This window comes from Cryptomeria japonica, chromosome 10, assembly GCF_030272615.1.
Source record: "Cryptomeria japonica chromosome 10, Sugi_1.0, whole genome shotgun sequence".
In the NCBI taxonomy this organism is placed as follows: Eukaryota; Viridiplantae; Streptophyta; class Pinopsida; order Cupressales; family Cupressaceae; genus Cryptomeria; species Cryptomeria japonica.
In genome coordinates this window covers 555,690,908-555,709,236 of record NC_081414.1, presented here as the reverse complement: position 1 = coordinate 555,709,236, position 18,329 = coordinate 555,690,908, and positions in this window count along the sequence as shown.

Genomic DNA, 18,329 nt, shown 5'->3' with positions numbered 1-18,329 from the left:
TAACTTGCCACTTATGTTGAGGTACATCGTGCAATTGTAACAATCCAGCTGGGTGCCTATGTTCTGCCTTTACTCTTTGACACTCCAAACATTTAGCTACGTACTTGACAATATCGCTTTTCAACCCTTGCCAAAAGTATAATTTCTTTAGATCTGCATAAAGTTTGTTAACTCCTGGGTGGCCTGAATAAGGGGCATTGTGAGCCTCCGATAAAACTACTTCCCTTAAATTCCCTGAATTAGGAACATAGATTCTGTTATTGTATCTGAGTAGCCCATCTTCATCAAATGCATACCCTTCTACCTTAGGGTCGGTCGGGTTGTGTCTTATAGTTAATTTGACTTGCTCATACCATGGGTCATGTCCTTGTTCATCCATTACTTTCCTTTTGAAAGAGGTTTTGAAGGTTGCTATAGTCATCAAGTGTCTCCTCCTACTTAAGGCATCTGCCACCCTATTTTCTTTTCCCTTAATATATTCAATCTCAAAGTCATATTCACTTAGAAACTCTAACCACCTTGTTTGTCTGGCATTTAAGTGAGGTTGGGTAAAGATGTATTTTAGTCCTTGGTTGTCCGACTTAAGCTCAAAGGGCTTCCCTAGCAAGAAGTGTCTCCACTTTTGCAGGGCATGCACAATTGCTGCCAACTCTAAGTCGTGGGGTGCATAATTGACTTCATGAGTCTTTAGCTTCCTAGATTCATAAGCCACTACCCCTTCATCTTGGACAAGTACTCCTCCTAACCCTTCTATAGAAGCATCTGTTACAACTGTGAAGTGTCCATTTGGGTCTGGTACCTTTAGAATGGGTGCTGAAGTTAGTTTTCCCTTCAGGATTTGAAATGCCTTATCACTTTGCTCAGTCCATACAAACCTTTTGCCCTTCCTTTGCAACGAGGTGATGGGATTTGCTATCTTAGAGAATCCTTCCAAAAACCTCCTATAGTAACCTGCTAGCCCCATAAAGCTTCTTACTTCTGAAACATTCTTAGGGATTGGCCATTCTACTATCGCCTTTATTTTGTCTGGGTCGACTGCTATTCCTTCCTTTGATATTATATGCCCAAGGTAGTGAATCTTTTCCTCAAAGAAGGCACATTAGGACAATTTTCCATATAACTTATGTTCTCTTAACCTTTGCAAAACAATTTGTAGGTGCGCTAAGTGTTCCTCTTCATTTCTAGAATAAATCAATATGTCATCCAAAAATACCAAAACAAACTTATCCAAGTATTCATGGAATACACTATTCATCAGGTTCATGAATGCAGCTGGGGCATTAGTTACTCCAAAAGGAACTACTATGAATTCATAATGTCCATATCTCATCCTGAAAGCTGTCTTCGGAATGTCTTCTTCCTTAATTTTGAGTTGATGATACCCTGACCGAAGATCTATCTTCGAGAAAACTGCCGCTCCTTTCATTTGGTCAAAAAGGTCCTCTATGCGAGGTAAGGGATACCTATTCTTTATGGTAACTTTGTTCAACATCCTATAGTCAATGCATAGCCTTAAGGTTCCATCCTTCTTCTTAACAAATAAAACTGGCGCTCCCCATGGTGATACACTTGGCCTTATTAATCCCTTAGCTAAGAGTTCCTCTAATTGCATTTTGAGCTCTTGTAATTCGGTTGTGTTCATCCGGTAAGGTGCCTTTGATACTGGTTCAGCTCCTGGGAGTACTTCGATAGAAAAGTCAAATTTTCTCTTAGGGGGTAAACCGGGTAGTTCTTCTGGAAAAACATCCTTAAACTTCTTTAAGAAAGGGGTATTTTCCTCCTTTCCTTCACCAATTTTGACCATAAAGATTTGTCCTCCTCTTCTCCTTTCCTTCTTTAGTTGCATTGCTGAGATAGTTTCTATATTAATGGGTTTAAACTTTCCTTGGATTTTGACCCTTTTCCCCCCATCATCCAAACATTCAACAATTTTTCTATAACAATCTACATTAGCTTGATGGTCTGCTAACCAACTCATTCCCATAATTACATCATATAATCCTAAGGGTGCCACATAGAGATCTACCCTTGTTTCGAACTCAGGGAATTGTACCTTTGCCCTTGGTAAACACTTAGTTACTTCTCTAGTTGCCTTATCCCCATATTGAACCGTCCATGATGACTCCATTTGATTAACTTTTAATGCATATTTGTTTACTAACTCAGGTGAGATGAAACATTTAGATGATCCAGTGTCAATTAGAATTGATATTGGTTGTTCAAATAGTGTACCTATAGTTTCCACGGGAACATTCTGGTATCTTCTTCTTTGGTTCCTAACTGCTGCATGAATCCTCTGTTGGGGCCCTTGTTGGGGTTGATTGGCTCTAATTTGTCCTTGCATCCTGGGGCAGTCTCTAGCAAAATGATTTTCCCCGCACATAAAGCATCCGCCTGGAGGACCTCTCCTACCTTGATTTCTAGGGGGATCATTCCTTGTTTCATTTCCCCTGGGTGGATAAGTTATCCTGCTCTGCTGGTCATTCCTGTTATAGTTGCCTCTGTTATCATTGCCCCTATTATTATTGCCCCTGTTATCATTGCCCCTATTATTGTTGCCCTTGTTATTATCATTTCCATTCCTCTGATATTGATTAGGCGGTGGTCTCTTTTCGGAAGAGTTATTCCTTTGACCCTTGTTGAAATTAGTGTTTCCATTGAATTCTTGCTTCCTTTTGAATGAGTGATTCCCATTATAGTTCCGTCCTGCTAGTGTTTGAATCTTCCTCTCTTGCCTTAGGGACTTTTCAAGTACTTCATTCATGTTTCTGGGTCCATGCATATCAACCTCTGCCCCTATGTTGGTATTCAGCCCCAAAATGAATTTCCTTGCTTGGCCTTCTTCATCCTTTTGGTACATAGGCACATATTTAAGCAACTTGGCAAACTTATCCCAATATTGTTGAACGGATAGGGACCCTTGACGTAGATTATGGAATTCTGTCACTTTCTCATCAAAGAACAATTGAGGGAGCCACCTATCTCGAAAATGGTGAACAAATTGATCCCATGTGATTGTATCCCTGTTATACCCATTTTGTTCCTTGGTGTTGGTCCACCAACTAGCCGCCTCCCCTGTGAGTTGATAGGAGCCCCATAAAGCCTTAGTAGTTTCGCTGAAATCTCTTAGCTCAAAATATTTCTCCATTTCATTTAGCCAATTCTCAGCCCCTTCACCAATCTGCCTCCCATCGAACTTAGGAGGGGTGATTTTCTTCAAATCCTTGGAGAGTTCGAATATGTTATTTTCCTTTCCATTACCCATCACATTTCCTTGATTGCTACCAGGGTTTCCATTCTCGGTACCACTTCTATTCTCATAGTCATTCCGCCTTTCCCTAAGATCCTGTAGTGATTGTTCCAGGAAGTTGATTTTATCTCTTTGTTCGGTTAGAAGGTCGATTATAGCTTGGACCCCATCTCCGTTATTCCCTAGGTTGTGTCGAGCCTCTTCATGATCTTCCTCATGGTTCCCTTCATGGTTTTCCTCATGGTTTTCCTCATGGTTTTCCTCCCTTTGACTCCTGGTACGTCTCCCATTACCCCTTCCTCTTCCTCTTCCTCTTCCTCTTCCTCTTCCTCTTCCTCTTGCCATTCTAGGTTTTACCTGAAAGTTAAATTATGTAGTTAGTTTTCTTTTTGTGGAATAAAGTTTAATTTCTATTATTGTAAAACATTCCCTTAGTTGAATAAATTGAAGTGAGCACAAGGCCTAGATTTGAACCTTTGCTCTGATACCACATGTAATAACCCACCATGATTCATCCAACAAAATGAGTATATATATATATATATATATTTTTTTTTCATTATATTTTACTATGTTTTATTCAATTGCATACTCTAGGCATCCATCCAAATAGGATTGGGCATTCATCCATTCGGGATGAGCTTCTAACCATACGAGTTAGGCAAGTGTCCATACGGGACGTAAATTCCATCTATCCAATACGGGATAGGCATCTACCCATACGGGGTAGGCATCCATCCAAACGGGATAGAAATGCTCTGGCCAGAGACTTAGACTCATCGGGACCATTCGGGTCCTGAGCCACTCACTAAGTACCACATTCTTCTAACAAGAATGCACCGAGGTCGCCGTCCTTAGGAGTAATAAGAAAATAATACCAGCTTGAATTCTGCCTCGGAATTTGGCTTAAAGCCTCGAGAAGTCAAGCGAATCCATACGGGATTCCTTCCGAGTATGCATTGAATTAAGTTTGATTATCTTATCTTTCTAATAGGATTCTTACTCGACCAAGCCTAGACCCCACCCACGAACGCCTGAGTACGAGGGACAACTCTGTCCCAAGACTGCCTACATACCCGCTTCGGCACGGGATCAAGGCGTAAAGTATGTAGTTCTATTTTATAATCTATGGTTTGATATAAACTGATTTTGTGGGTACGCAACCCTTTCTAGGGTCAGTGTCCCAGACAGTTTCTCTGTGGTTGCTACCCACGAAGGTAGCACTTAAGCGAAGGCTCAAGATGGCCTATTGCTTGTGGCCTAAACAAAATAACTAGAACCTAATACTTATCATGAGCGTCACCCAATTGCAAATCACCAATATCCCTTCGAGATGAATAAATAAATAGATAAGAAGGTAAATTCCACGAGAACCTTTAACTTGACCATCCCTAAGAGGGGTTTACTATGGTTTATCTCAACGGATGTGAAATTCCTTTAAAAGTTATCTTATTAAATTATCGATCCAAGAGGGATTACCCGCCCCTTGGATTTTAACTTCCAAATGTCCCTTATTACTCCCCGATGATTTATAGGGACGATGCCACAGACGTCGTTAATGCAGCTTTATTAGGCGTTAAGTGCAGTAGTTCAACACGACGACATTACCCGTAAGCGTGACCTAGAGGCACCATATATACCAAACGCTGCTAGTTTTGGTTTTCCAACTTCCTTTATTTAGTTTTCTATCTACGAGCTATGGAACATCATACTTGAAAACAACTACTAATTGAATGCGCAAAGTTCAGTTAATTGAAGTAACTACTTGAAATATAACTTGCATAAAAATGACCATCATGAAACTTACATATTAATGATTACATGTGTACTTGCATGAAAATGTCAATAAACATAATTAATCCATAAGTAATTTGCATGTTATAAAAATAGTGCAACTTGCATGCAAATGTCAATAAACGTAATTAATCTATAAGTAATTTCATGTTATAAAAATAGTGCCACTTGCATGAAATTGTCAATAAACACAATTTAATCCATAAGTAATTTGCATGTTATAAAAATAGCGTTACTTGCATGGGAACGTCAATAAACTTAGTTAATCCATAAGTAATTTGCATGTTATAAAAAATAGCGTCACTTGCATGAGAACGTCAATAAACATAATTAATCCATAAGTAATTTGCATGTTATAAAAATAGCGTCACTTGCATGAGAACGTCAATAAACATAATTAATCCATAAGTAATTTGCATGTTATAAAAATAGCGTCACTTGCATGAGAACGTCAATAAACTTAATTAATCCATAAGTAATTTGCATGTCATAAAAATAGCGTCACTTGCATGAGAACGTCAATAAACATAATTAATCCATAAGTAATTTGCATGTTATAAAAATAGCGTCACTTGCATGAGAACGTCAATAAACATAATTAATCCATAAGTAATTTGCATGTTATAAAAATAGCGTCACTTGCATGAGAACGTCAATAAACTTAATTAATCCATAAGTAATTTGCATGTCATAAAAATAGCGTCACTTGCATGAGAACGTCAATAAACTTAATTAATCCATAAGTAATTTGCATGTCATAAAAAAATAGCGTCACTTGCATGATTAAGCAAACTAAAAATAGTGATTGATTAAGGCATTCGAATCATGAATTAATTGCTAAAGGTGAACAAAGTAATCCAACGAACTTAATACTTGGTAAGAAGAGGGTTGACTATAACGTAAGAAAATGGAGCATGCTGGTTTAATACTTGGCAACCATCTAGGGAAACTATTTTAAACGAAACAATGTTATACAAAGAACAACACACCGATTATCAGATGATTAACCAGAGGGTACCGTGATAATATTAATTGGTTATCAAATGTTACTTGCCGATTATGTAAACCGAATAACAAGGTAAAACAAGAGTCGAACACAGAGTGGAAACTAAGGAAATATTAGTTAGGCACTGCACAGCCCAAGGCTTGAAGACAATATGGATAGCTATCGGGTTTAACCGGTTGACAAGGAAAACACATTGAATACAACAAACGGGTTCCAAGGGTCTCTATACTGGTCATATCAGTCGAGTAGTGCAATCTTTACCGAATGCGAAAAGAACAGCACAGTAATTTAATTGATAGAAATCAAATTAGTACCGGAGATAACAATCAATCAATGAAAGAACATATTCTAAGGCACAACTAAGACATAAAGGAAGATGCATACCTATTTAAATCCATGGCAACAAATGGTAGAATACCTATAATAGCGACTGGTAGTAAGGAACAAATCAGTGGATGGCTACAACATTACCCTATGAAGACATGTCGATTCGGATGCATGACAAAATAAGAAAAGTGGATAAAACCAACAACATCCATGCACTTATACAGAGCTCGAACGATTAGAAGGGATATGCTTATCGATCATTATAACTCGGTGGAAGGAGGGAGTAATCCAATTATATTATTCAGTTGGTATGGTGAAATCAAGGGGGGTGCATGGTCATTGCATGCATAAAAGGGACAGATTGAAACTTGAAAAAAAAAAGTCTTCGATCAGACATATATTCACAATTACATCTTGATGGTAATAAAGGTTTGGGAAAAAAAACAAAGGCAGACGGTAGAGCACCAGAAACATAAACTAATAAAACATTACGTAGGACACTATACAGAGGTAAGGCAAGGTCAATAAAATCTCCAACCTGGAGTCCAACGTCCGATGGAGTATTCTCGAAGATGCAGAGCAGTCCACAATTTCTGTCGAACACCTCCAGTATCAAAACCCAAAATCCTTCAAACAATCCACTCAAAAATTCCTGGATGCAACCTACAGAAATTTCTTATCGAATAGCTAGCTTTTCCTTTGAAACTTGTTCCCATTTTATGAAAGAAATTACAATTTCCCACCACCTATTTTTTTAATTGAAAAAAAAGAGATTCTTCTCCCAATTTGGCCTCCATGCAAATTAATTGGGCTTAGTGGGAGGAGTTACATGCAAGGAGGTGGAGAAGCTTCTAGAAGCTTCTTATTCCTCCTACAACATGTGCCTTAATGGGAGGGAAATTAAATAACTAATTTAAAATATATATGCATTTTCCATGTGTGTGTGGTTTATTAATTTTATTCCCTTACAATATTCATTCAATAATTCATCCAAAGAATATAAATAAAGTTTGTATTTAAATCAAAAAAAAAAGGTGATAAAGGAGGGTTGTGACAATACCAGTACATTGTTATATTATGTTCTGCATGTTTTACGTTAAGAAAATCTTATAACCGATTAGATACTGATTCACCCCCCCCTCTCAGTATTTGTGGGACCCCTAACAATTGGTATCAGAGCTTGGTCCTCTATTTTCAGAAGCCTAACAGCTTGAGGAAGATCTTGACACCGATAAAGATGGAAAATCTGATGAAGCAACTTGAAGGAGCTCTTATAGACTATGATGTAGAGAAATTGAAAAATATTAAACTAGAAGATTATTTAAAAGCAACTCAAGATATCATTCAGGCACTTCAAGAAAATCTTATTGTTGCAAGAAATAAGAGAAGAGAACTTTGTGAAAAATTGCAAAATGAGAATGATGAAAAGGAATCACTTAATGATATGATAAGCAAGTTGAAACAAGAGAACATGACAACAAAAATGAAATGTAGGATATGGCTATGAGATTTTGCAAAGAGATTGAGGATAGGAAGAAGAATGAAGAAGAATTGACCAGAAGACTAAGTGATGCAGCAAATGAGAACTCAAGACTTAGCTATGAAAATGACATGAAGATAGATCTGATGCATACACAGAATGACTCAAATGAACTGATGAGACAAAAAGAAATCCTAGAAAGAGAACTAGAAACTACAAATCAACACAAAGAAAAATTCAAGAAAAGCTCAAAGGAACTTGGCACCTTGCTGAAGAATCAAAAACCTAAAGGTGACACTTTTGGAATTGGCTTTGAAGTTGGTGAAAGCTCCAGTACTGCAAATACTCAGGATCACAGCAAACTGGTAAGACAACCTAATGCTTATAAATTCAATGGTAAATGCTTTAATTGTAATAAGTATGGTCATAGAGAAAATGAATGTAGATCTAAAAATTATCAGAATATCAACACACCCACCGGTGAATGTTCTAAATGCAACAAAGTTGGTCACAACTCTGAAAACTACATAATGAATGTGAGATGTTATGTCTGTGGAAGATTTGGACATTTATCAAATCAATGCAGAACACAAACCAGCATAGGTTATGGGAAAGCTATTCAAAAGAATAATGTAACTTGTTATGCATGTAACAAGATTAGGCATATTGCTAAATTCTGTAGAAGTAAAGGAACACCAATAGACAACAAAAGTTCTAGCTTGAAAGGTAAAGAAAAAGTTGAAGAGGTCAAGCAAGAATTCTCAAAACAATGGATCAGAAAAGCTGATCTAAATATTGGGAATACTCCTCCACTGGTAGAACAAACCAATGCTTCACCAGTAGGATAGAGTGATGCTTCACCAGAAGAACAAAGCAGTGCTCCATCGATAGGAAGTTCTTCATCTAATTGAAGAAAATTTCCTTGAGGGTTTGGCAATCTATTGATACATGTGCTATTATTCCCTCGGTTAGAGATAAGAAGTTGAAAATTACTTATTACCGGCAAACAATGTTAAGTGAATACTTAACCGGCATGCAATTAATGTGGTAGATAGCGAAAAGACACTATAAAGTTAAGGTTTTGACTCCATTTCATTTCACTCGAGATTTCAAATTTTCAAAGAGCATGAAGACTCCGAGCTAAGGCATTTCAAGCAAGAAGCAAGCACACTCCAAGCAATCATCCATCCAAGGTAGTAAAAGGTATTTAATCATGGCATCCACCTCTGCAATTGAATACATAGCAAACCCTACTATTGTTGAAGTAATAAAAATACCTAGGCCCATATTTCAGTTAGTTCCCGAGATAGCAAAGAAGGATGATTATTTAGGCTCTTTTTCTCAAATTCCAAAGGGAGTTGTATATGTTGAAGACCCCAGAATGTACATCCACTGCAACATTGAAGAGTTAGGAGATGAGGAAATTAAAGCCATGTATAAAACCATGATATGTGATAATACCGGCAATGTAAAGGATGAACACAAAATCATTGAGACCCTAGGATTTACAGAGATCCTTAGCATTCTTGATTTTCCAAAGGATGTGATTAGGATAGTTTTAAGCAAGGTACATGGAGAATTTTTCTAGCTAGATACAATCCATAAGATCACCAAGGAAGCTGTGAAAGTTGTCACAGGGTTACCAACCACTGGTAAAAGACCAGATAAAACCAAGAAGGTTTCCAATGACCTAGTTATAAACCTAACTGGTGTAACATTTGACAAAAGGTCTCTAAGGGTTAATGATGTAACAAATATCAATGTGAGATTCATCAGTATGATATTAGGTTATAAAGCTACTCATGCTAATAGACTTAATTTAGTTTCAAGTTTATGCATTAAGAGTGATTATGACATGGTCACAGATAATGCAAAAATTGACATATGTGAGTGGTTAAAGGATGAATTAATTGACAATCTTGGAAAGATCAAGAAGGACAAGAAAGGAACTTTCAGATTTGGAAATCTGTTAGTATGTCTAATGCTACACATAACAAAATGGGTTCCTGGTATAGGTTACAAAGAACTTGGATATGACATGCCGGTAGGAAAATAATTGACTGAACTATTCAATAACATGGGTGAAAACAAGGAAAACAATATTAATGACTTTTTCCAAGCATTAAAGACCAAAATGAAGAAAAGAGTAAGGTTATCACAGAAGATTGTAGACAAATACAAAGATGATATATGCTTTGTCATCAAGAAAGATGAAATCTGGATGGAAGCAGTCATCCCAAGGATAGTTTGGGTAACCGAGGTGGGCTATGAAACAAATGATCACATAGTTGAAACATATGCTAAAGCACTTCTGGAAGCCCCCAGAGAACCAAAGGAAGAAATTTTTGGTAGTGCAGAGAATATTGAAAGACAAATTCAAGCTAAGAAAAGGGTGAAAAAGGTTGAGGCAGTTGTAAGGAAAGGATCCAGACAAGAAAAAGCCATTAAGGAAGATGTATTGAAGAAAACCGGCATAACAAAGGATGAGTTAGCAGCTCCACAACCTGAAACTCACCTATCACCGGTAGGTACTTCTTCAAGAAGTGACATGCCTACAAATTTTTAAAGAGTTGTAAGAAAAAGAGATCCCTCACCGACAACCACACCTTCACCTAGGAGGACAAGGCAAAAGAAACAAGCATTGAGATCTCCAGTTAGAAAGGCCACACCAAAGAAGAAACTGACACCCAAGAAGAAGAAAAGGACAAACAGAAACTTGGCCCCTCTTGATATACTGCTAAATGAAATCACAAAGGAAGGTAAATTGAAGAATACAGAGAAAATGTATGACACTCTAACAACTGATGAGAAAGAACAAGTAGAAAATAGTGTTATATTACACATGGATATGTACAAGAAATTTTTGATGGAAGTAGTCAATGAAATTCCTAATGAATTATTCAACAGACTAGAGGCAAGAAGATAGGTAGTGATAGAACTGGATAAGAAAATAAAAATTGAAAAATTACTTGTTGTATATCCGGTAAACTCTCCTCAAGAAATTGATGATTTAATTGCTCAAGCAAACCGGTCAGTATTCTCTACTACACACCGACATATTTCACTAATGGCAGGAAGAGTTAATGAAGTGATAGAGGAAACAGAAGATGGATGGGATATATTCCTGGTTGAGAAAGTGTAGCGTCGTAAATTGTACGCACTTGCTAGGGTGGTACAATTTCACACCTAGTTTAGCACCCGCCTTGGCGCATTTTGTATTTTGCATTGCATTTCCCCTTTAGCACTTAATTAATTAAATTAATTAGGTCTAAGGTCCTATTTTATCATTTCCTACATCATAAAGTTGGGCCCTTTCATTAAAGTGTGCCCTTTTCATTTTATTCCTCCTATACATCATTTAATCAAAAACCCTAATTAGGTCCTATTTTGAACTTGGGGGCTTGATTTCGGGGGTCAAAACATCTCGAAATCAGCTGTAACTTCAGGATTCTCTCTAAAATCATCATATCCGATGGCCCTGAAAATTTGGTGAAAAGTTGTCGGGACCATGGCGCCCGGAGTGCAACATGGTCCCGGACATTTTTCCCAAAATTTTAGGAGCACGATCCAATCATAAAATAAGGCTTAACCTCAAGAAATTGGCGGGAGATTCAATCTCTAAGTCGGCCTAAAGTCGAAATTAAGACCTAGGGTTTCATACATAAGAGCTCTCTTTCTTCATTTGAAAGGATCCAGGATTTTGTTTTGAGGAACCTCATATGCAGCGAAAGAGCAGATCTTTGAAGACTTCAACAACATTCAACATCCTTCTATCAAGCATTTATCAATTTCATTCATCCATTTAGGGCTTGGAAGACATTGAAGAACAATAGGAGATTACCGACTGAAGATTGGCTTGTACTCCTCCCTTGAGGGTTGGGTTTCAGAATTCGGACGACGCCGCAAGTTACAGATCTGGAAGAAGCAGACGGAGACCGAACAACACACCAAATCTCAAAGCAAAAGACCAGGACAGGGGCATGGGGCACCCTGGTCCTGCCAGGATAGGGGCGCTGGGCGCCTTGGTCCCTGGGATAGGGGTGCATTTTCAGCATTTTTGACAGCTTTTTCCAAAGTGCAAAACAGTAGTTTCCGAAGCAGTTTCAGGGGCAGAATCAGGACAGTGGCGCCCGCGCCCCCGTCCTAAACATTTTCAGTCAAATTTTAACTCCGGGTACATATTTTCATTCTTTTCTTACCCTTGTGTTTACAGCTTTCCATCATTTAAGTTCAATTCTGTAATCTTGTTATTAGTTCATACTTGCACTTTGGGGTTAGGGATTGAACTTGCATCATTTTATCTTTCAATTACAACAAAGGAATAGAAATCCTAATAGGTAGCCCATTGCTCTCTCTTCCACAAGAAGAAGTAGCCAATTGTGTGATACCTCTAGGCTCTTTCGTATTCCACAAGTGTGTGGTTGAAAGTGAGATTAGGGCATGTTTGCTTAGTGTCACTTTTTCTCCCACACATTTTGGTGAACCCGACGTGAAACTCCAATCTTCTCTAATTCTGATTTATGTTTTCAAATTTGAGTGTTTTCAAATTCAAATTTGTATTTACAAGTTTTAATTTCTTGCAAAATTCAAAAATTTAGAGGAAATTTTTGCTAAAACCCTAATTTTTCAATTCAAAGTTGAACTTGTGGATAGCTTATTTGGGATCAATAATTTCAAATCTGATTTAGGAAATCATTTGAATCATAAATTTCATTTTCTAAATCTACATTCTAAGTGCTTGCATTTGTTAAAATTAAACATTTCCTTCTATTTTGCATGTGCTATCATTTGAAAGAGGAAAATTGTTGTCATGATGCATTCATTTCATAGATGTGATAATGGGTTAGCTTCCCTTGTTTCAATTTTTCCTTCTCCTAGAGAACCTCCCCCCATCTATAACAAAATTTTAGTGCCTAAAAGAGTTGCTACCGATCCCTTTGAGACTCTCCCATGCTCTAAGGATGAAGACTTTAAGAGTGATCTTGACAATTCTCCTAAAATGTGCCCTTCCTATTTAGCTATCCTAGAGGAAGAGAATGATATCATAAACACCTTTCTTAATGTTACTTCACCTTCCCTCCATGATGCCTCTCTAAGTGAAAAGGTATTGATGGACATTGAATTATTTTTTCCTAAATTTGGTCCTTCCAATGGGGGCATGTTAGTGCAACAAGAGGTTATGAACACTTCTTTCAAAGATCTCCTTCCTAAGCATGAATCTTTGGAGAAATATGTTCATGTTCCTCCTAAAAAACACTCCCTTCACAAGGATCCTTTTGTGCAAGAAGATGACATTATCCCTACATTTCCTAGTGATGGCATTTCCTTTTCCAACAAAATTCCCACTAGAGATGATGAATTAATGATAAATATTTACCCTTCTCCTAAAGTTTGTCTTACCCATAAGCATCCCTTAGAGAAAGAAGATGAAATAATAAGAAATTTCCTTAATTCTCTCTCCCCTAAAGATCATATTGAACATATTTTGAGGAAAGAGGATGAGTTTAACACATCTATTGATGCTCTCCCTTCTAAGGATGAGGAATTAATAAACAATGTTATCTCCTCTCCCGAAATTGACAATACTTCAAACATTCCTTTCAACAACTTCACTATTTGGGATGAACCATTAGAAGAAGGTATAGATTATTCTTTACCCCTAGCCAAAGGGGATGAAATCAAGATTGAAAACTCCCTTGATAGTTTCTCATCTTCCTTGAATCTCAATCATTTTCCCTCTCCTCAACTTGGTTCTACTCATAAGGAAACCCTAGTTCAAAGCAAGATGGTTAACATCTCTTTCAAATATCTCCCTCTCAAAAGTGAGACTTTAAGAAGTAATGTTGATCCTTCTCCTAGAGAGTTTATTCCCCATGTAGATCCTTTGATGATAGAGGATAATATGACCTTTCCTAGTATTACTCTTCCTACTAGAACATCAATGCCTATCCCTTGCCTCTCTCCTAAAATTGATTTGATCCGTGATAAGATTTTAGTGAAAGAGAAGACTATCAATAATTATTTCAACACTTTTGTTCATTCTCCTAAACCATCCTCAATTAATTTGATACATGTGAATGGAACACCTAACAAACCTCTCTTCACTATCCAAGGTGCTTGTCCTTCTCAAAATTCTCAACCTTTAAATAAGCCTATCTTAGTGGTTCAAGGTGGTTATGCTAATGATTCTTTTTGCACTCCTAAGAAACCTATTATTACTATGCAAGGAGGTTATTCTTCTAAGAGCCCTTATGAGTATGCTAAGCAACTAACTAGAGAGAGTTATCATGCGGTTGCTCATACCTATAATACTAGAAATAATAGGCAGCCTAATCCTCCTCCTGTTATCCCAACTTCACTTCCTCCTTCTCAACCAATTCTTCCGCAAGCTCCACGTATTTCACAAGTTCTTGGTAAGGAATATGATCTCATAGAACAACTTAAAGCTACCCCTGCTAAGATATCCCTTTGGGATTTGATCCAAACTTCTTTCGCTCATCATGGAATGTTACAAGATGCCTTGAAAGATTTGAATGTTCCTCCACCGAATACATCTAGTAATATAGCATCTTTAGTTAACTCTGTGATGAATCCTAAAGCTCAAATTGTGTTTACCCAAGATGAGTTGCCTACTAGTGAAATTCAACAACAATATGATCCCTTGATGATTGTGGTTATCATAAATGACACGGCTATAAGACGAACACTAGTAGATAATGGCTCTGGCCTTAATGTATGTAGCATTAATCTATTGCATAAGATGAATGTGGATACATCCCTTATTGAGCCTGACTCTCATCCCATTCGAGGCTTTGATAATGTGGCTAAGTCTTCATTAGGTATTATCACCTTACCCATCAAGTGGGACCTGTTACTTTGCCTACTCCTATCCATGTTATGTCGGGAAATCTAACATACAACTTGTTATTAGGGAGACCTTGGATTCACGGTATGCAAGTTGTCCCCTCTACATTGCATAGACAAGTTAAATTCATTTATAACAATAAGACATATACCTTGATAGGTGATACTAATTTTCAAGCTTGTTTGCAAACATCTACTTCCAAAGGGAGTTCTTCTAAACCTTCCTCTTCTAGTGATGACTCGTTAAATAAGATACCTATGGATGAATCATCACCCTCTAATAATCAAAATTCTTTGGATGAGTCTAAAGCTCCTGAAGAAGATCCTTCTCGACTTGAGTTTACACATGAAAAGGCTTTTGATCCTGAGAAGGTTCTCGTAGAAGACGATTGGGGATCCCTTGACTTTAATCCCACCTTTGTAGGTGAGTATAGGGTTCCTCCTAGAGATCTTAAAGGTAAAAAGAAGGAAGAAACTAGAGATCAATCAGTCTTACTTGAACCTATGAGCAATAATTTTGTGGCCGCTTCTCAAACTTCTTCTCCTCACACCTCTAATTATGAAGAGTTTGATTCTTTGTCTTATGAAAAACCACCTTCTCTTCCTGAAATGGCTGACCGTTATGGTCGTGGTTTTCGCATTTTTGCTAAGCATGGGTATCATGGAAATGGTTGTGGTGCTCATGAACAAGGGATAAAAGTTCCTCTAGAGACTAATTTTCACAATTATGCCTTTGGACTCGGCTATAATCCCTGCAAACGTACCAAAGCATCTAAAAGACCATCTCTCAATGTGAATGCTATATTTAGTAGTGATGATGATCTCACTTCAACTAAATCATCTTCTACTTCTATCATCTCTCATTCCCCTCATAAGGAAATCTTGGCGATGAACAAATCTCTTTATGATTCCCCTCAAATTTCTAGATCCACTTATGAATCTTTATCTCCTATTCATCACAAAGTCCTTTCCTCCAGGGATAAGGCTCTAATAAATTACACTCATCCCTCTTCTAATATTTCTTGTGACTTTTCTTCTTCAATTTTTATCATTTTATACATGTTTTTGATCTCATTTATAGTTGAGCATTTAGCATGTCATATTCAAATACCTCATTCAATCTATCATGTCTTTAAATAACATTAATGGCTATTATGTTGCTCATCATTATGTGACATTGGTAGCTCATTTACTGGGGGATCATTGTCATTCATGATGGTACAATTTCAAGTGCAATCATATATTTTTTGAAGCAACATAATAGCCTAATTTTCTCATTCCTATGGGGACAAGAGTGATTTCATACATCTCTTCTTTTTCTTATGTCCAAATCTCTCCCTAGAAGATTGTGTAAGTCCTTCTCATTGTCCTTATCCTTGGGAGGCAATGATCTTTCCTTATTTTTATCTAAGGATCCACTTTTTTCCTATTTCGTGGATGGTGTGAACTTTATTACTTGATGTTATTCCTTATAGGCATTTGTTGTTTGTTCAAGGATTCTCTCTTACAAGAGGTGTAAGTCCTTGACTACAACCTCTTTTGCACTTAGTAAAATACATCCATAATGAATTCACTCTCCCAATTGGGTTAAAAAGAGCATCATCCTTCATTAAGAATCACTTTCAACTCGCAAAAGAAGGAAGTATTGCATTCTTAGTCTCTTCTTTGTCTTATTCTAGAAGATGTTATATTTGTCTAAGACAATTCCTCTTGGGGATAGGTGTCTTTTGTACAAAGATCTCTTCTCCTCTAAGGATCTCCTTTACACATACTACAAGATATCCCTTTTCAACTATCTTATTCTTGCTTAAAGAGTGCAAAACTCTCTTGCTTGGATCTATGACATTGTTGCATTTTTGGGGTATCTTCTTTTGTGATGAAGGTAGGTATCCTTGTTCTACTTTTCTTATGACATAAAAATTACACTTTTTGAGAAATGGGTCATTCTCGGAACTAGAGCACAGACTCTTAGAGCGAGATGTCTCCATTTTTCTTTTATCCAAGGTGATTATTCTCGGAACCAGAGCACAGACTCTTAGAGCGAGATGTCACGCTTTTGTACTATACATATACAGGTTGTAGCATACTTGGGCATAGACTCCTATGAGATGCTTCTAACCTCCCTTACACACACATGCACGAGGTGGAGTGGAACTAGTGGCATAAGGCTAGACTTTCTCACTCTCCTCCCTTACATGGATCACCTAGACAGACTCTAGGGGCTAGTTTTCCATGTCCTTTTCCCATGGATCACCTAGACAAGATCTAGGGGCGAGAAGTCCATGTTTTCTCTCTCACTATTCTTCTCATGGATCACCAATGTGTGTATTCATGCTTTTTTCCTTTCTTTTCTTCTCTTTGCATTTTGTTTCCATTTACATCCTTCATCTTGTGTTAGAGAACTCTCAAATCCTCACACTCTTTGTTGTGTTGGAATTGAGATTTAGTCCTCTTTCTTACCAAATGATTCTCCATTAGTTTTTGATCTCATATCAAATCTTCTTGTGAGCATTTGTCATCAATATTCTTTAACAATTCAAAGTGGTAAACATGATACCCTATTTCAACTCACTAAAATTAGCAAGTCGAAACAGGGGGGGGCATATAGCTACCCTCGAATTTTCATCACCTTCCTTAGTAAGCATTAGGTGATTTTGTGATCTAACGTGTATTTTGTAGGGTGCGGTTCCTAACTGTGTACTGCAGATACCGCTGGGGGCTTCGTTTGACAGACTTATGGATATATCCTTTTTCAAATAATGTTTACTTTTCTGTACTTTATCTTGCATATGCACATAGTGTTCATATGACCGCTAAAGTGGGGGCTAAATGTAGCGTCGTAAATTGTACGCACTTGCTAGGGTGGTACAATTTCACACCTAGTTTAGCACCCGCCTTGGCGCATTTTGTATTTTGCATTGCATTTCCCCTTTAGCACTTAATTAATTAAATTAATTAGGTCTAAGGTCCTATTTTATCATTTCCTACATCATAAAGTTGGGCCCTTTCATTAAAGTGTGCCCTTTTCATTTTATTCCTCCTATACATCATTTAATCAAAAACCCTAATTAGGTCCTATTTTGAACTTGGGGGCTTGATTTCGGGGGTCAAAACATCTCGAAATCAGCTGTAACTTCGGGATTCTCTCTAAAATCATCATATCCGATGGCTCTGAAAATTTGGTGAAAAGTTGTCGGGACCATGGCGCCCGGAGTGCAACATGGTCCCGAACATTTTTCCCGAAATTTTAGGAGCACGATCCAATCATAAAATAAGGCTTAACCTCAAGAAATTGGCGGGAGATTCAATCTCTAAGTTGGCCTAAAGTCGAAATTAAGACCTAGGGTTTCATACATAAGAGCTCTCTTTCTTCATTTGAAAGGATCCAGGATTTTGTTTTGAGGAACCTCATATGCAGCGAAAGAGCAGATCTTTGAAGACTTCAACAACATTCAACATCCTTCTATCAAGCATTTATCAATTTCATTCATCCATTTAGGGCTTGGAAGACATTGAAGAACAATAGGAGATTACCGACTGAAGATTGGCTTGTACTCCTCCCTTGAGGGTTGGGTTTCGGAATTCGGACGACGCCGCAAGTTACAGAT